The sequence below is a fragment of the Chrysemys picta genome, chromosome 4, assembly GCF_011386835.1.
Source record: "Chrysemys picta bellii isolate R12L10 chromosome 4, ASM1138683v2, whole genome shotgun sequence".
NCBI lineage: Eukaryota > Metazoa > Chordata > Testudines > Emydidae > Chrysemys > Chrysemys picta.
In genome coordinates, this window is record NC_088794.1 from 126,318,539 (window position 1) to 126,339,410 (window position 20,872).

The following is a 20,872-nucleotide window of genomic DNA, read 5'->3' on the forward strand; positions in this document are numbered from 1 at the left end:
TCAGAATTTCACTATCTGCGTAGTCTGCATTTTTATTATTAACATCATGACCCTGCAGTAGGGATCAATTATTTTCATGCCCTACAATTTATTCCAACTACAGTATCTGTAATCGCCACTAAAACTGATTGCAACAAGCAGTTACCAAGGAACCACTTGAACAGGAGCGCCAATGCAGAAGGACTGCCCCATTCCAAAATGTTTATGGGCTACTGCCCTCCTTAGGGATACACAGGCTCTTCAGTGGTTCCTTTACTAAAGGCTCAATTCCATTAGATAAGTGCCATAAACTCCCACTCAAGTTCACTGAGGTAGAGGATGCTCAGTGTCATGCGTGGAAGCACTTGGCACTTGCTCACTTGGGACTCAATCCTGCTTTTCTTGCACCCAGCCCCAGGAGCTCAAATCTGTGCTAAATTTCCCAATTTAGACCAGGAATACATTTGCCTTTCAGCAAGTTTTTCCTTCTGCAGCTAATTTCATAATGATAAAAATGCCACTCCTTGATCTGTATCTATCCACCTTTTCCAATGCTATTCTCTCCCTCTAAACTTCTTGTAGCATAGGAAGAAGAAGAATACACCTCAGTCACAGCGACGTAACCTGCACTGCTGGAGAAAGGCTGGAGGCCTCTCACTTTAGCTGGATTGAAAAAGTGAGAGAAATGACCCTGAACTCCACACCCACTTTACATTTCTGCTGTAATGAATGCCTCTTAAAAAAAAATTACCACCGAGAGGAGTTACATTTGCCACAGTATTTGTGGTTTTTCTCCCCCCATCCTGCCCCATTTTACATAGATGGAGAACACCATGAGTATGAACATGAAGTCAAACACTATAGCATTGTAAATGATTTTAATATGATCCCCACTGTAGAAATATGAGACCTCGCAGGACCAACGAGTTCTCAACAGAACTTCAAAGCATCATACCATGTTGTATCTCAATAGACATGACAAAATATTGGCCAGCCAGAACTAATATGGACCACAAAACAGTATATTTTTTGGAAGACAGGCAGCAATGTGACTCCTTAATATTAATGTGAGCCCAGGGACTGACTCTCTGTACATCTTATTGCAAAGTTCACCTCAGAAGTATTCAAGCACTCATTCATCCATAAACACCACCAAATGACATGGAGCACAGTTAGAACCCAGGTAAGTTATGAACCACGGAGGACCAAAACTAAAGTGCCATTGGATAAAGTGACAACATCCAAATTTCACTTTTTACATTGTTTTATTTAAGAAGTGAAGTGGGGGAGAAAAACCAGCAGAAATAAACCGGACATTTCAGGCAATAATTGAAAAGAAGTAAGCTAGCTTCAGTCACCAAACATTAAGACTTTCATTTACCAAAAGGGTTTCAAGATATATTACAGGGCTACTGATTTGAGCACTATTCGTAAACAAGCTGTATTACTAAAATAATCAAAATCAGTAAACTTGAAAGGGTTTATTTTCCTCCCTTTGTTTTTTTTAAAATGAATCTTTTAAACATATATCAATGCTACTGAGTTCTGTAAGACTTTCTTCTTCTGTCTAATAAGGATAAGGTTTTCCCAACACATGCTGTTCTGGAATTCCAGTTCAGAGTCCTTGCTCATCATTTGTGTAGCAGGGACACTGAATCCTGAAGTAAGAGAAACACAACCTAAGGAGAGCTGGAGAGGGAAGGAAGAATAATTTACACCTATCTAAAGAAAATGAATAGAAAGAGTCAATTAGCCATCCTACTAGTCATTTGTAGCAATATTAGTAACAGATAACGATTCTGAGTAATTGCATGGGCCTTTGTTATTTTGGAGACTACCTCCCCATCCACAAACCACCCTAAGAGAGGTCATCAGTGGATACAGCTGGTCATTACTGTCAGCAGCTGGGGGCAGCATGCACACTTAGCAAAGGGTCCCCAGGGGTAGGACTTCTTAGCTCACAAGATCAGGAGGAGTCCAAGCCTAACCCTTGGCTAAATCAAATGCAAGGTCCATCTCTTTGCAAGATGCTTGTAAGTACTTTAAAATGTCTAAATCAGACAGAAAATCCATTGGTTCTCTGTCTTTATGGGTACAGTAACTATACCTACAATAGTTAGATTAGCATTATTTTTGTTAATTAACAATTACTAAAATCTACACTTTACTTCAGTCTTAACAAACCCAAGCAAATATGCAATTGTTTGAGTCAACGGTTACAAATTACTGAATTCCTTTTGATTTAAGTAGAAGAGAAGAGATGGAACTAACACGGCATATGTCAAAAGAGATTTTTCAATCAAGACACTATCCATATAGGTTAGGAAATAAGGAAGGTGAGAAAGGCCTGCTCTGTGCACTAGGACACTCACCAATTTGTCAATTGGGGTATTTATCATTTTTCTGCACTTTAGTAGGATCTGGAAAGCCAGAGGCAGCCTAATCTCTTCTCCTTAGAGTCTCATTTCCACTAACTAAAAAGTGAAGATGTCAGGAACATCCCCTCTAACCCTTAGAGTCCTCTAGTGGAACAGTGTACAAAGGCCCACTGTAAAGACTTGCAGTGAAATCCTGGTTCCACTGAAATCAGTGACAAAATTCCCACTGAATTAGCAGGGACAGTATTTCACCCTGGGTGTCTGATTTATCCCTGGAGAATATAGCTAGGACCACCCTAGCGTAAATAGCGGATAGGTGTATTCCTAGTTCAATTCCTTTTGCCCCTCAGTGCTCATCTGATCAACCTATTCATTTATATATTGCTTCTTTTTTTTTTTTTTTTAAAGGCACTATAGGTTAACATGAGAGTCCATTTTTGGTCAACACCCTGCAATAGGATGCATGTTACCTGCAGCCAAGAGGGCCAATAAGGTGAGCGCAAAACGACCCCCAGCAGCAAAATGTTTTTCAAACTGACCAACCACTGGAGAAAACTATCTCCAGCTCCTCCATAGCAATACGCTAATAGAGTAAGAGGCACATGGATGTGGTGTGTGACAATGCACTGATGATGATTATCACCTGCTTCACTGGCACTCTTTTCATTCTATATCAATAAGGCTTGTTTAAAGCGAATAATGCCAATCAAGACAGCACATACACGGCTAAAGAAGGTCACATGAAATTAAAAGGAATATATTTAAAGGCAAGGAAAGTGAGCATGCCGCCAACAAATGAGAGACATTTAGTGTTAGTCTGTAGGCACAGGAGTCTCAGGACAACAGATCTCCATGTTGCAGCTGCTAACAGGACCCACCCCATCACATGGGCTTGCTGCAGTGCAGTGAAGATTACAACAACAACAAAAGTGCTGGGTTGTGGCCCAATTCTTGCTTTTACATAGTTTATTCCTGTTATCAACTGCAGTGTTGATACCATGGGAATTCCACACCAGCAGCAGGGGGAGCTGCTAGCACACAATTGCTGTGATGTTTGCACAGCTTTACCATTACAACATTAGCAGAGCGCATTTTGATGCCCTTGGGACTAAAGCAGTCTTCAGCAACATAGGGATTTCTCTACCACCTATAATGAACAGTTCCTGATCACCTGATGCTGGTCAGCTACTTCTGACAACCTACTGACATGAGTTCACGGATGAACACATGGCTATTTGGCAAGCTTTCTTTCTCTCCCTCTGCCTATAGCCAATACTGACTGTTGAATGCAGGAATTACTGAATGAAATTCTATGGCCTGTGTCAGGCAGCCAGCTACGCTTACCTAATCTGTCCTGCTGCCTAACACAGACTCTAAAAATTGGGGTCATAATGGTCTCTAAAAAAGACGGGCTTTAAAAAAAACCAAATCTATGAATCAACAAATGCTGGTTGTGTACAAGGCAAAAAGTCACAAGGAGCGGGCAGTGCTTCAAGAAACAGAGGGGAAAAGACAGACAAAAAGCCAGGAGTGGCATGGAGAAGAGTTTTGTCCCTACACAACAGGGCCATGGCAGAAAAGGAAACCCCAGAGAACCCTTCCTCTCCAAAGACCAATGAAATGTTTTACTCACACAGACTGCCAGAAGACATAAGGAGATAAGCTTTCATTAACTGAACGGTTAAACCAGATGAGTCTTTCTAAGGTTCCTGCCTCTCTGTTAAAATGTGACCCAATATACAATTGCTTCATTGTTCAATATGGTTTTTAATCTTTAACAAATGCACACCAAGTGAGACCCATGTACATATTTTATTATGGTCACAGCAGAAAACTGTATAAATCATTAATGTCGGGTGTGGGGAGACAAACAGCTGCTCCCCATACGCTGGTTAATCAAACATTTCAGGTTACTGAGGCTTTTACAATGCAAAACACGGTTGGCATAGAGACAGTATGTGTTTTCCTTTGGACACCTATAGAATTACAACTCTCAGCACATGGAGACAGGCAGAGACGGTTTCTCTAGAGATTTTGGACTTAGGCACCATCAATTAGGCTTAAGAATCAGAAGATTCTTCTCCTTCATTGGATATAAGCTCCCTGTCTAGTCAATATCAGTTCACCAGTGTTAGTACATAGGGCACACACACAGCATCAGCTATGTAGTGCAGAGTTAGGAAGACAATTTTTAATATGGAGATTTGCTTTGCTATAAGATAGATGGGTTTTAAAATCACTTTAAATCTTAGTTTTTCTTTTAAGCTTCAACCCAGATTAAATGTGGGGTTTTTCCCCTTTATAGATAAGTTTTATTTATGCAGGACAACACAAGCCTACTTGACCACTAGAATAGAGAATAGCAAGAGAGCAGAAATTTGTCTATGCCACAAGTGTCTGGGGAGCTGAGAAGGGGGAGGGTTTTGTTTTTTAGTTTCTCACTGCAGTAAGCACCAGTTCTAACAAACTACCAGAAGGGAAATCACAAACCAAAAAAGGGACACTAGAAGCTAATGTCAGGTCCAAAATTTAGACTGTGCCCAAAGAGAATAAAAAGGAAACTCTGGAGAACCCTTTTGTTTGTCTTTCACCTTCTGTGACTTTTGACAATGTCAGTGAAGAGGGAAGTTATGCTGCTACATGACAATTTGAAAGTCAAAAAAGATCAAAATTACTTCTAATATGGTACAACAAGTGCAATTTTCAACAGCCAATATGGGTGAAATGCAGAGAGTAAAATCTGGACTTTTTTTGAAGATGAGTTTTGTTGACAAGGACCTTTTCTTCAAGGTCTACAAGAAAAAACAGCTTTTAAAGCATCAATGTTTAGGCTTTTCTAACTTGATAGTGTCTTTTCAACCATGCTAATCTGCGTTAGAGACCAGACATCTGGGTGCTTCCCTGATATATCAATATCCTTACAGCCCTGTCATTCCACCCTTCAACTCCTGACTTGCTCAGAACAAAATAAATACTCAGTATCTGATATTTTTTTCAAATAATTGAAACACCTCAGACTTCGCACTTCAGCAACAACTTCCATTGGATGATATCCAAGGACTGTCCAGAGATGAATAAATTAAGCCTCAAGACCCCTGTTAGTTAGAAAAGAAATATCCTTCCCATTTTATCACTGGAGAGAGAGAGAGAGACCCCCAGATGGGGAAAGTGACAGTAGCAGAGCCAGGATTAGAACTCAGTTGTCCCAACTTCCAATCCATTGTTCCAACTACAAGACTCTCCTTCCTTTCTTTGGGCTTGATCCTCAATGTACTGAACATTCTTGCCTTGGTCCAGCAAATCACTTAAGCATGCGTCTAACTTTAAAAGTACAGTAGTCCTAGTGACCTCTATGAGACATACTCATGAGTAAGCATTTTGCTGGATTGGGACCAGAACATTAAGCATCTTGCAGGGTTCTGTCCTAACTGACTGACTTGATTATAGAGGAGACAACTCACCATAACTTCCCCACTTTGTTTCCCTAGTACACCTCCCTTTCACACAATTCCCAAAGCTCAGGACTGAAATCTGACTAGTTATTCCTCTGGACATGGAAATATACACAATTCAACACAAACCAAATAAGTCTGAATGCGAAAGGGAAGGCTTATAATTCAAGAATTAAAAGAAGGGGACACCAATTCAGACAAGATGACCAAATCATGATGAAGGATCTATGCTCAGAAAGGGAAACAGATTCCTCCATGGCGACTTAGCCCTGTTTTCCACTAGCTTCCTCAGCCCAGGAAGATCAATTTAGCAACCGCCAACCAACACCTTCATTGCTGGCTAAACAGCTGAAACAGCAAATAGGTCTAGTTAATTAGATGCTTTAACTGTGAAGCATAATGGGGTGAAGTCCCTAACCTGATGAGCTGATACTCTCCCAATTGGGAAGAAAAGGACTTTCTTCAATACAACATAAGCCTTCTCTGCACAGGACAAGTTCACTCCCTGTCCAAGCATCCGTCTAAAGACTACGCTCTCTTACATCTGTCTGGTGAAATTAACCAGTCGTTCTGCTTTCCTCAACACTTGCACCTTTTTTAAAGAAAGGGTCAACATCTGCCAGCTACCAAAAAAAAAAAAAAAATGCAAAGAGAAATTGCACATCGCAGTACAGACAAAAATACTGACCAAGTTTCTCAAAAGTAACTAACAATTTTGAGTGCTCAACTTGAGATACTTTAAGGGGCCCAGATTTTCATAAGGGGCTGGGCACCTACCCTCTCAGAATCCAGCCTCTTTATAGTGTCTCAAGTTGGGCACTGAAAAACTGAGGGACCAACAAGTCAGTCTTTTTTGGCAACCTTGGCCTCAGAAACTAAGTCTTAGTTCAAAGTTTGACCAGAAGTTACTTTGGACTTTGACATCATCTAGCCTTGCACATAACCTGCCCCACCTAAAAGCATGTTATTATGGTAGTTTCCCTCATCCCCTTAATTGCTTGTTACACACATTGGCTGCAGCTTCTCTTAATTAGATAGTAAACTCTTTGGGGAAAGGATCACCTTTTAGTCTGGGTCCATAAAACATCTGGTGCCATCAGGCCCCAACATGGGCTTTTATGAACTATCGTAACATGAATAATAAATTAATAAAAGCAAGATCTGACTTATGAAACACTGAATCCTCGCTGAAGTTCAGAAAAGGTTCACAGAACACCAGAATTTGCAGTTCCCCCACCCTGCTGACGTCAGGGCTAATAAGACCACTTTCCCAGGGAGATGTTTTAAATGACAGCATTAGTGGCTTGAGGGGAAAATTCTGTCAAAGTCCGCACAGCACTAACTAAATCCAAAGGACGAGTTAACGGTATGCTGGGAGGATCTCCTCTCTAATGCCTTTCACGAAGGCCTATAACAGCCTGGTAAGCTAGCCTAAAACCCTTCTGTGCAGGAATGAAGAGATCAAATGCCTGCTTAAGGCTCTCAAATCAGGCAAAGCTGGAAGTGCCTATGAAACAAATCAGGCTTCTAAATAAATAAATGCATTCTGAAAAAGACTGTAAAGGAGATGGCCCAGAGCCTGCCTCTCCCTCCCCCTCTCAACAGGCTTTCCAACACCTTACCGTTGCACATCTAATTTAGTGAGTCCTATCTGCATGCCTACTCTTCCCCCAAATACAAACCACTTAAGCAACTTGTCAGGAGCTCAAGGGCTCTGCTGTACTTAGCATTCAACGGAGCCACAGTAATCAATGGAGACAACTGCAACTGCCCTCATTTTGAACACTGATGTGCATTCCATAAAGACTACCAGTCCAGCACGGTCCTGTTAAAGATGAGGGTTGTTGCAGACTACATAGCACAACTACCAGGCTGCATCTGGCCTGCTCTTACCCCAGACTAGGTGAAGGACTCCTTCCTAAGGTTAGTCCCATAAATTGTTAGAGAATCAGAGAAATGTAGGTCTGGAAGGGACCTTGAGAGGTCATCTAGTCCAGCCCGCTATGCTAAGGCAGGACCAAGTACCTACACCATCCCTCACAGGTGTTTGTCCAACCTGTTCTTAAAAACCTCCCATGATGGGGCTTCCACCCCCCCCCCCCCTCAGAAGCCCATTCCAGAGCATACCCACCCTTATTGTTAGAAACTTTTTCTTAATAGATAACCTAAGTCTCCTAAACCCATTACTTCTTGTCCTACCTTCAGCAGACACAGAACAATCAATCAATCCCCATCCTCTTTATAACAACTCCTAATATATTTGAAAACTGTTTTCAAGTACACCCCCACACTTTTCTCAAGACTGAACATACCCAGTTGTTTCAATGTTTCCTCGTAGGTCAGGTTTTCTAAACCTTTTATCATTTTTGTTGCTCTCCTCTGGGCTCTCTCCAATTTGTCCACATCTTTCTTTCAGCATGGTGCCCAGAATGGACACAGTACTCCAGCTGAGGCCTCACCAGTGCCAAGTAGGGCAGGACAATTATCTCCTGGGTCTGACATACAACACTCCTGTTAATACACCACAGAATGAGATTACCCTTTTTCACAGCTGCATCACATTGTTGATTCAGATTCAATTTGTGATCCACTGTAACCCCCAGATTATATGGAATGGGTACATAATTCTCAAAAATCCTGGAAATAAAGGCAGGGAGCAGGGTTAAAAAAAAAAACAAACAACAACAAAAACTTACTTTCTTAACTGAAAGCTTGACTTGTCAATGACATCTAAAAGGTATATCTGGTCTGCAATTAGACACCCACGGCTGGCCCAGGCCAGCTGATCTGGGCTCAGGCCAAGGGGCTGTTTAATTGCATTGTAGATGTTTGGGCTTGTGCTGCAGTTCAAGCTCTGGAAAACTCCCACCATGCAGGATCCTACAGCCCAGGATTCAGCCCACGCCCAAATATCTACACTGCAATTAAACAGCCCCTTAACCCAAGCCCCTCCAACCCGAGTCAGCTGACATGGGCCAGCCTTTATTTCAGTGTAGACATATCCTAAACGGCTAACCACCAAAATATCAAGAAAACATTTCATCCACATAGCCACTTGCGGACATAAATCCCTGAACAACTTTTTTTGGTTGCTGACAGACTATAATCAATATTGCCCAGGCACTGGTTGAGAAATTAGAAGTTGAGAAGAGCATGAGAAATTTGTGATAAACTCTGACTTTTCAGTTCTCATGTCACAGAAAAGAAACTGGGCACTTTTTAAAGGAATAGAAATACAATAAATTCATTCTCCTGACCTTCAGAAAAACTGATGGTTTGATTTCCATAAAGCATGCAGGTATTTGGGGTTTGTTCTTAGACAAAGCTGGCATTAGGCCAGGTAGGAAGGAGTTAAGTATATTGCCCGCACAGAAAAAAGGCGCAAAACAATTGTCTGCCGTTGCTTTCATGGAGGGAGGGGCAACTGACGACATGTACCCAAAACCACCCGCAACAATGTTTTTGCCCCATCAGGCATTGGAAGCTCAACCCAGAATTCCAATGGGCAGCGGAGACTGCGGGAACTGTGGGATAGCTACCCACAGTGCAATGCTCCAAAAGTTGACGCTAGCCTCGGTACTGTGGACGCACTCCGCCGACTTAATGCGCTTAGTGGGGACACACACAATTGACTGTATAAAATCGCTTCCTAAAAAATTGACTTCTATAAATTTGACCTAATTTAGTAGTGTAGACATACCCTTAGAAATGAAACCCTGGTTGTAGCCTTATTTTATTGGAAAAAAGCAGCCCCATCAAGAGAATTTTAGGACCCCAGTATATCATGTTCACGTGGGCGCTACCCCTTCCCATGTCACCCCCGGTATAAGCTGAGCTTTACTGGCAATGGGTTCAATAACATAGATATATCTAAGATAGAAGCTTTCACTAGAACAATACTAAAATAAATTCAGTTGTAAAAATCTAATGTAAGGCATATTTAATTGTCAGTTCCACCAGATTAGGAAAAGTGCCCGACTAGATCTCAGAATTTCCCTCTTTCTCCTAATAAATCGGCCTATTCCCATCAATTATAAGAGCATGGTCCCGTGGTTTTTGCACAAGACAAGTCAGGAGAACTGAGTCTTATTTGTTTTGAAAATATTCATGGTCACTTGTTCTATCTGTAGACCAGAGATCGCCACTTGCCTGAGAAAAAGGAACAAGTTCTGCTTAATTGCAAATCCGAAGTAACTCACCCCATTTCAATAGTTACACAGGATTTACACAGCTGTAACTGACAGCAAGAGTGGCCCCAACTTTGCTACACTTAAGACTATACATTATACAGATTCATAACTAAACATGGAAAAATGACAGGATAACAACTGGTTCTTTGGGAACAGTTAGCAGGAAATAATTGAAGTGAACAGAAGTTGCTAGGAATCTTCACACTTTGAACTCTAGACCAGTGGCTCTCAAAGCCGGTCCGCCGCTTGTTCAGGGAAAGCCCTTGGGCGGCCAGCACATCCCTTGGCCCGTGCCACTTCCCGCAGCCCCCATTGGCCTGGATTGTCGAACCGCGGCCAGTGGGAGCCGCGATCGGATGAACCTGCAGACGCAGCAGGTAAACAACCGGCCCAGCCCGCCAGGGACTTTCCCTGAACAAGCGGCGGCCCGACTTTGAGAACCACTGCTCTAGAGTGATATAGCTCAAACCCTCACCTGGTCAACTCCACTGCTTTGTTCACTGTTATGCTGGCAAACCACGTGCCAGCTCTTGCCAAGGCTGTAGGTGTCAGTTGAGCACTGACTAAATCATAGCTGGCAACCAAACCAGATCACGTGCATGTTAGTGGTGTTCAAGACAGATGTTAAGACTTATAAAAATGTGTCTGTGGAATGCTTGTAAATTGCTGCATGCATTAATTTCACTTGTCATGTCTGTAGCCCATGCTATAAGGGGATATGCAAGTTTTGCTTTAGAACCTGTAAAAATGCCTGCTATGAAACCTGTGAACCGAATCAGCAGGAACAGTCCACTGCCCATCAAGGAGGACTATCAAAAACTAAAAAGGCCATTATGGAACATCACGATACAATGATTGGGTTCATGGCCCTCTCATACCCATAACGGCGCTATGTGCAAGAAAGCCCGTCCATCAGCTCAAATGCTGGAAGAGAGGGAACACAAGAAAATTCTCTCCTTTTATTTTTATTTATTTATTTATTTTTGCTGTTTGGATTCTCACGGGGCTGGAGCTATGAATCAAAAGCAGAGATCCCCAGGGTCAATCTAGGTTAGCCCTATAAAACATTCAGTGCTGACAGATTACTATAACTCTGTCACATTTTGGAACCACAGATCGTATCTCATTTGCATATATGTTAGGGCTGTCAAACAATTAAAAAAATAATTGTGATTAATCGCAAGATTAAAAAATAGTCATGATTAATCACAGTTTTAATCGCACTGCTAAACAATAATAGAATACCATTTACTTAAATATTTTTGGATGTTTTCAACATTTTCAAATATATTGATTTCAGTTACAGCACAGAATACAGAGTGTATAGTGCTCACTTTATATTATTTTTTATTACAAATATTTGTATGCGTGTGTACGGGTGGGTGGGTGGGACAGAGCAGAAGCACTGTCTCTTTAAGCAGAGCACTCAGAAGTCTGAACATTTATTCAGCCAGCAGCAGCTGCTGTCGGCAGCACTCACTCCTGAGCGGGTAGCAGCAGCAGACAGGCTCCCCCGTTCCCTGACTCTAGCTCAGTGGCGACTGGGTACATAAGTGGGGGGAGGGAGACACCCTGATATCAGGCCCTCATCCCCGCTCTGCGCAACAGACAGAAGGCAGGCTTCCAGTCCGGAGCAGCTTGGCCAGGCGGGCAGCAACAGAGGAGCAGGGCAACAGGAGAAGGGGCACACCCCCGAAGCACACAGCGGCGCCTTCCTGAGCACGATGCCCTGAACAATGGCCCCCTTGTTCACCTCCAAGGCTAGCCCTGTCCGGCGGGGAAGGGGGATGGTGCAAGTGGCGGGAGCTAGGCTCCTCTCTCCCTCCTGGAAGATGTTTAACCGGCTCTCCAATATTGTTCAGTCTCTTGTCCCCAGCCACTTCCTGCTCGCTGCCACAACTGGTGCCTCCCTCCCCGCCTGGCCGCTGCCGAATCCAGTCTCCAGAGGTGTGCAATTAACGCTTGTTAAAAAAATAACACGTTCATTTGTTGTGAGCTAACCGCATGCGTTAACTGCGATTAATTGACAGCACTAGTATATGTGTGTGCCTGCTTTAACCTGTAAATAACTCATTTCTTTTTCCAAGTTAATAATCCCTTCATTTACTATAGGATTGGCTACAAGCATAGTCTTTGGTGTGAGATCTGAGGTACAAATTGACCTGATGTAAGTAACTGGTCTCTTGGGCCTGGGAGCAACCTGAATATTTTGTGATCTTTGGCATATGGCAACCAACTAGCAGCACTAAGTTCAGCTTGCCTGGGTGCCAAGACAGACTGGAATGCCCCAAGGGACTGTTTGTGACTCCATGGTAAGACTGTTATAGTGCTTCAGGAGTTCACACTTGTTACTGGGTTGGTGAAATCTAAGTATAGAACATACAACCAGTTTGGGGTCTTCCCTGTTTTTTTGACAGTCTGCCCTGAGGTTGGCACTCATGGTCAGGAACCACGCCAGACAGCATGACACTCACTCACATCTTGAGTCTTCATCTTTAATTTTGGCAAGTTTTAAATGAATGATGCTACTATTTTTTAAAAGGGACAGTATCAGGTAAATTAGGCCCAAGTTAGAATTGATAAAAATCATTGTATCAAACTTAATACAAGTTGAAACAGGATTTCATTTGGACTTAAACATTAATTTCCCTGCTGTTGTGTGATCCCAAAATGCTGCTAACAGACAAGCAGAGAGCAAAAGAGTGACTAGAAACAAAAGTGAAACTTATTAGTCTAGTTCCACTATTCAAGTGGAACAGAATGCAAAGGAGTAATCCCACTGGATAAAACAACACACAGAAAATTAGAGATTTCTTTTCTCCATTTCAATAATCAAAGATGTCACCAGCACAGGTAAAGGTATTTTTTGCATATATTATTTTTCACTTGATAGCTTCACTTTTATTTAGGTCAATATAGATACTGAATAAATCAAACCGCTTTAAAGAAAACTTCCTCCAGGGTGATTTCGCTTCCAAAGGAGGTGAAATCACCCTGGAGGAAGTTAAGGGATCCTGCCAAAGATAAAAGTCAGTCTGGCTTCCCACAAACTATAGCTGTATTTTTTCATGCCACTCCATTGATTGATATGTGCCCAACTTCCCCATGAAGCAACAAGACAGAGCACTGGCGGGTAGAGTTTCACAGTGGCCATGAGGATGATTCATTACCATGTGACTCACACATGATTGTGCAAAACTAAGTGATCAAATGACACTTTAGCACTACAGCCAAAAACGGAGGTGATTAGTGAGTATGCCTGTGGCTTCAGTGGAAGATGAAGGGTTAGGCAGAGAGCATGTCAATGGAAGAAGAGTTCCATTACCTGACACGAAGGACATTAATTTTACCATGCTTCAAGGCGCCTTGCAAACAAAAACAGAACCTGAAATAGCAGATCATCCTGCCAGATTGGTGCACTAGAAACTGTTGTGTAAGCAATTAAATAAAGCATTTTCCATCTTGTTTCCAATCCCCCTCCCGGCCCAGAAATAAAGGGTACTAAAAACTGACTCATTAAGGACAGGATTCAAGCTGAATAGCCTCTAAACTAGTGTCAAACTGCCTGTCTAAATGCTACCTTTAAGGTCTGATTGAAAACATGACTAAAGACTCTCTTTCAGTTACTCTAGGTTAAGTTCTGATTTTATTCATGAGGCACCTTTGGAAACAATATCAATAAACTGGGTTCATTTTGTCAGGCAACGGAAGTTTTCCACTGGCACACACACTACCCATCTCCTCCTCCTCCTCCTCCACTGGAGTCAGTGGGGCTCCATAACAGCACACAGTGCCCACACAGTTCAGCTTGCAGGATAGAGGTCTACACTATGGAACTACTGTAAATGCCTTTCCTTGGAATAATACCTTGGAGACACAGGGGAATATTTTCAAAGCACTTGGTTACTGAAGGCCTAAGTCCCACTGACGTTCAATGGGGTTTAAGCTCCTGCATGATTTAACTGTTTTTGAAAATTTTACCCATAGTCAACTGGAAAAAAAAAACAGTCTCAAAAACATTTTTATCTACTATTGTTACAACCAACACTTGAGATTCCTATTAAAAAAAAAAAAAAAAAAAAGAGCTGGGAAATGTAATTGTGAATCCACAAAATTTGGCAGGGGGTTGAGGGCCAGGTGTACAACCCAAACCAACCATTACCCCGACTTTCTTCCAGACTGATTCAATTTCAAGCTGATGTTGTCCCTTTAGCAGTTCTGCTTAAGTGCAGAAAGATGAAATCTGGCAACACCACACTTCCTTGGGCCAAAGGCCCCACAGATTCTTAGGCAACTGCCTAGATATTTACAGTAACATGAGAAAGTTCAGTTAGCCACATTCTCATTTCCCCGCCTCTCCAGAGCATCGCTTGTGGCCAACAAGTCAGCTGTACCTTTCGTGGGTTTCCCTTTATGGTATGACTGAGCTAGTGTTTTCTAGGTTCTCAACTAGCTGCCTGCACCATTTATAACACAGGCAGGTTCACAGCAGGTTAAGGAGCTAGCAGCTAATCTAAACGACTTTAGAATGACAAGTCAGAGGGTTTTTTTTAAAAGCAACCAAGTTACAATGATCTGTATCTTTGCTGAGGAGGTGGTGGCTATGTAAACAACCCAAGAGAGCTTCTGTTTAGGAGATGTACAGGGAGGAGAAACAGCATGGAAACAGCTGGTTTCCTCACTTCAGGCCATTTTTGTCCAGGGTTCCTCACCACCACAACCCCTCACCCCCATTCTCTCATCTATCGACTGATTGCAAGTAAATGAGAAGAAAATCTTAAACATGAGGGATTTAAGTAATTTCTATGGCGGCGATTACAAACCAATTTCGCTGTGACAATTCTGATCCCATCTTCCCCTACTTACTTTTCTCGTTTTCATTTCTAGGAGACTGTCACCATCTCAAAACTTCCACTCTTACTAAATCCTATGCAGGGATTTCAGGCCCTTTTTCAGATTTACAGCTGGCTACACAAGCCAAACAAGCAATTGTAGATGTAAGAAAAGAATACAGAACTTTAGAAACACAGCTGTCAGTTGCTGAGGCACTTAGGTCTCTAAACTGGCCTGTCTTGCCAAGTTAGATACATATTAACAACATTCTATTTTCTCTTTATGGTTTTTATATCTAGTTTAAAACAACCCATCACCACATCACCTCTCAATTACCTTGAGCTATACATCCAGGAGTGAGTCCACTGATGTCCATGGAGTTACACCACTGTAAATAAGAAGACCCTTAACATTTTTTAGATTTTAAAACCACTATATAAATCATGCTGGAAACTTGGAATTTTAGTTGGGACCATGAAGAGCCAGCTCTGCTAAGCAACTGATCCATTGAGGAGTCACTTAAGATATGTTTCACTTTGGATATACATACAATACACGGCCTACCAGTGGCTAAGTACACATGAACTATACATGTCACGAGCTACATAACAGAATTAGGATTTCATACATGAAAGACTGTGCACGCTTACCTCCCACTTCATGAGCTACAGAGCCAACTTCTTAGCAAGCAGTACCGATTGTGCCCATAATATTTGCAAGGTGCACATAGCCTTTGAATGCAAAAAAACTCTGCTTGTGCGTACAAAGCCATCTACATGAGCAAAAGCAGGATTTTATGCTTGAAAGATTTTGCAAATCAGACCCACACAGTCATTTCTGGTCCTTAATGGAGTTAATTGTTCTACCAGCAAAATTACTTAAGTACATCCCGTACAGATGCCCAATATTGTTTTTCAGTCCATATACATTCTTCAAATATATATTAGTTGCACACACTGATTTGCATGCATTCTTGCTTTGTCCGTGAACATTTCAAGATGCCATATTAAGCTGTGAAATACTCCCCTTAAGGTGATGTCTGTGTAACTATTCAGATTTAGGGTACGTCTACACTGGCAGAGTTACATCGCTGGCAGTTACAGTGCCGCTCAGAGAGCACTGAAGGGAAACCACTGTTGTGTGTTCACACTGACAGCTGCCTGTGCAATAGCGTATTCACACTTGCAGCGGTATTCAGAGTGGTGCACTTGGGCACCTATCCCACAGAGCATCTCTTCCTCTTCTGCCCTTAAGAGTTGTGGGAAGGCGGAGGGGGTCGAGGGGCATCCTGGGTCCTGTCCCAATGCCCCGTGATGCATTGCTTCGCATCCCAGCAATTCCTGTGCTTCCATCCACATTGGGCACGATCTTTCAACGATTTGCGTTCTGCGCGCTCTGCCTCTTCGGTCTGCAGGAATGGATCCCGCACTGTTGACCAATATGCTGCTCACTCTCACTAACACATCACAAGTGGCAGTGAAGTTATTCCTTAAACTACAAAGGCAAGAGAAGTTTTATATTGTTCTTGCCATGCGTAGTAGCTACGACACGAAATTGCTTGTGGCATTCACTGAGGTGCTGACCACAGTGGAACACCGCTTTTGGGCTCGAGGAAACAAGCACTGAGTGGTGGGATCACATCGTGATGCGTGTCTGGGATGACAAGCAGTGGCTGCAGAACTTTCGCATGAGGAAAGCCACACTCATGGGACTGTGTGATGAGCTCGCCTCAGCTCTGCAGTGTAAGGACACGAGAATGAGAGCTGCCCTGTCGTTGGAGAAACACGTGGCAATTGCACTGTGGAAGCTAGCTACTCCAGACTGCTACCTATCATTTGGTAACCAGTTCAGAGTGGGAAAGTCAATTGTTGGATGCATGTTGACGGAAGTGTGCAGGGCCATTAATCACATCCTGCTCCGAAAGACTGGGACTCTGGGCAACGTGCGTAACATTGTGGATGGCTTTGCACAAATGGGCTTCCCTAGCTGCAGAGGGGCGATAGATAGCATGCATATTCCAATTCTGGCACCAGACCACCTAGCCACCGAGTACACTAATCGGAAGGGGTATTTCCCAATGGTTCTCCAGGCGCTTGTGGATAACCTTGGGCGTTTCACGGACATTAACACAGGCGGGTCTGGAAAGGTGCATGATGCATGCATCTTTCGGAACACCGGCCTGTTCAGGAAGCTGCAAGTGGGACTTTCTTCCAGGACTAGAAGATCACCATAGGGGAAGTCGAAATGCCCATTGTGATCCTGGGAGACCCTGCCTACCCCTTAATGCTGTGGCTTATGAAGCCATACACGGGGAACCTTGACAGCAACAAGGAGTGGTTCAACAGGCTGAGCAAGTGCAGAATGACTCGAGTGTACTTTTGGCCATTTAAAGACCTGCTGGAGCTGCCTATATAGGAGGCTGGACCTGGCCAATGACAATATTCCTATGCTTATAGCTGGGTGCTTCATGCTTCATAATATTTGTGAAGGGAAACTTCACTCAGGGCTGGACCACTGAGGCTCGGTGTCTGGAGGCTGAATTTGAACAGCCAGAGATCAGCAGCAACTTGAGGCAGCAATTTGAAGCTGAAAGCCACTAATATTTGTTACTATGCTCAGGAGTGCAGTGCTTGAATGCTAGGAGGTGATTGTGATTGGTGCAGACGATGCACTATGAAGGTTTCAGAAAATTACCATTTGCTTTGCAGGGCTGTTTGCTTTCAATTAATGGAATAAAGATAACAAAGAGGGAGGCTGGGCTCCCAAAGTCATCTCTGTGAAGCCAAAATGCTACATTTTACAGAAGCAGTATTGTTTGCAACACACAGCCCACTGATTCAGTGATTTAAAACACAGCCACTATTCACATACCTGTCACTAACTGGTTGACCCTAGGCAAGCACACATGAGCCACACGACCCCCAAAATGGTGAGTAACCACAGGGGCTGGGGAAATAAGTGTTCCAGGACTGTACTGTACACTGGGCATGTGGCTCTTGGGGACAGCCAGCACTGTAGGAGGGGCCTTATAATCATTTCTGTCCCCACATTTTCCACAGGCTGTGTTCATTATGGAAAAAGCAACAAAGAGTCCTGTGGCACCTTATAGACTAACAGACGTATTGGAGCATAAGCTTTCGTGGGTGAATACCCACTTCGTCAGACATATGCGACTGACGAAGTGGGTATTCACCCACGAAAGCTTATGCTGCAATACGTCTGTTAGTCTGTAAGGTGCCACAGGACTCTCTGTTGCTTTTTACAGATCCAGACTAACACAGCTACCCCTTATACTTCATTATGGAAGATATCTCGCTGCTGAGGGTGAGCAGGGAATCAAGGGAGGGTCTTTTCCAAGACGGCGGCTTCCACCCTGGTCCTTATGCGGCTTGCTTGTATGCAGCAATGGTCCCCCCCTCCCCGGTGACAGCAGAGTGACGCAGGAAAGTTACCCTTAATGGGGCAAGAAACAAATCAGCTCTGCCAAAGAACCTGCAGCAGCGGATTGCCCAGTATCTCCATGACAGTTTTGTGGAGAGCTCTGAGACAGATTCCCGTTAAGTGAGGGAGTCAATCAACACCCTGTTCTGCTGCTCAGACTAGGTATGCGGTGGTACACGCATCATACAGACACAAGCCTGCTTTCTGCAACCCTCCTGCCCACAACAACTTGCTTCAGCGATTCCCAAAATCAAAGCCACTTACCAGGGGCCTCCTCTCCTGTTTGCGCTGTGCCAACATCTGACAGCTGAGACTGGCTGACCTCCTCCAGCATAGAGAAGAGCTCCTGGCTGCATACATCTCTGACCTCCAAGTCATCCTCTGCCTCTAGGTCTCCCTCCACCTCCACATCCTCATCCAAGATTTCCTTTTCCTAGCTCAGTCTAGTGGCACACGAGCCACTGAAGTATCCACAGTGGCCTTTGCAGTGGAGGTGAGGTCGCCGCCAAATATCGCGTCCAGCTCTTTGTAGAACCGGCAGCTTATTGGCACAGCACCGGAGCGGTGGTTTGCCTCTCACACCTTGTGATAGGCGTTCCGCAGCTCCTTAACTTTGACCCTGCACTGCAGTGTGTCCTGGTCATGGCTCCTTTCTGTCATGCATTGTGAAGTCCATCCATAGGTATCATAATTCCTATGGCTGGAGCGCAGATGGGACTGGACAGCCTCCTCTCCCCAAATTCTGACGAGATCCAGCAGCTCGGCATTGATCCAAGTGGGGGATTGCCTGGTGTGTGGAGCATGCATGGTCACCTGGAAAGATGCACTGAGACCACTGCATGAGTCACCAAGCAAACAGAAAGGGGACTTTCAAAATTCCCAAGGAATTTAAGGGGTGGGGCTCACGGTTGGTCACTTGAGGGCAGGGCAGTAGAGTTCAAACCAATGACCAGAGGGGCGAGAACCGGCATTGTGGGACACCTCCCAGAGGCCAATCGCAGCGCTATAATCGACCAAGGTGTCTACACTGGCACCGTGGCGCTGTAGCCCCAGCGCAGAAAGCTGTACATCTCTCGTTGGGGTGGGTGTTTTTTTTTTTTTTTTTTTTTTTTTTAAAACAGCGCTGCAACCGCGCTGTTTCTGCACACTAAATGGCTTGGCAGTGCGTACACCTCGGGAGTTACACCACAGAAAGCTGCTTTACTGCATAGAAACTTGCCAGTGTAGACAAGGCCTTATTAGAAAATCTCCCCAACTCTCAGGAGCAAAAAAAGCTACTTAGGCCCTGACTACACTGGCAAGTTTCTGTGCAGTAAAGCAGCATAGTAGTGGCTTTCAGATTCAAATTGCTTCCTAAAAGCATCCGTGATCCTTATGGCACCGCGCTGTGCCCCTCTAATAGCCCTGGTCTCTGGCTGTTCAAACTCAGCCTCCAGGCACTGAGCCTCTGCGGTCCAGCCCTGAGAGTGAAGCTTTCACCCTTCCCTTCACAAATATTATGGCGCATACAGCACGCGGCTATAAACATAGGATTATCACCATCGGTCATGTTCAGTTTCCCATACAGGCATCGCCAGCAGGCTTTTAAACAGCCAAATGCAGCATCACAATGGGCATTTCGACTTCCCCTACAGTGATCTTCTGGTCTGGGAAGAAAGTCCTTGCTTGCAGCTTCTTGAACAGACCAGTGTTCCGAAAGATGTGTGCATCATGCACCTTTCCGGACCAGCCTGCGTTAATGTCTGTGAAACGCCCACGGTGATCCACAAACACCTGGAGAAATACCCCTTGCAATTAATGTACTCGGTGGCTAGGTGGTCTGGTGCCAGAATTGAAATATGCTTGCCATCTATCGCCCCTCCGCAGTTAGGGAAGCCCATTTATGCAAAGCCATCCACAATTTCACACACGTTGCCCAGAGTCACGGTCTTTCGGAGCAGGATATGATTAATGGTCCTACACGCTTCCATCAACACAACTCCAACAGTCAACTTTCCCACTCTGAATTGGTTAGCGACCGATCGGTAGCAGTCTGGAGTAGCCAGCTTCCACAGTGCAATCGCCACGCGCTTCTCCAGCGACAGGGCAGCTCTCATTCTCGTGTCCTTGCACCGCAGGGCTCAGGCAAGCTCATCACACAATCCCATGAATGTGGCTTTTGTCATGCGAAAGTTCTGCAGTCACTGCTCGTCATCCAAGACGTACATCACAGTGTGATCCCACCATTCAATGCTTGTTTCCCGAGCCCAAAAGCGGCGTTCCACTGTGGTCAGCACCTCTGTGAATGCCACAAGCATTCTCGTGTCGTAGGTAGTATGTGTGGCGAGATCAATGTCACACTCCTCTTGCCTTTGTAGTTTAAGGAATAACTCCACTGCCACTCATGACATGTTGGTCAGTGCGAGCAGCATTCTGGTCAACAACTCGGGATCCATTCCTGCAGCCAGAAAGAGGCAGGGCAGGGCGCGCAGTACACAAACCGTTGAAAGATGGCGCCAAATGCAGACAGAAGCACAGGGAGTGCTGGGATGCGAAGCAATGCATCACGGAGCATTGGGACAGGACCCAGGATGCCCCGCTACCCCTTCCACCTTCCCAC

At 44.1% G+C, this 20,872-nt stretch overlaps 1 protein-coding gene and 1 long non-coding RNA gene across 10 annotated transcripts in view; one reads left to right on the top strand and one right to left on the bottom strand.

The window, feature by feature from the left end:
- Positions 1-20,872, bottom strand: part of ITPK1 (inositol-tetrakisphosphate 1-kinase) — a 248,178-nt gene that overhangs the window by 182,041 nt on the left and 45,265 nt on the right. The gene's annotated exons all lie outside the window — the stretch shown is intronic.
- Positions 1,941-8,484, top strand: LOC135983455 (uncharacterized). The gene is made up of 2 exons (XR_010601154.1): positions 1,941-2,012; positions 2,766-8,484. It is a non-coding gene; the product is annotated as an uncharacterized LOC135983455 (long non-coding RNA).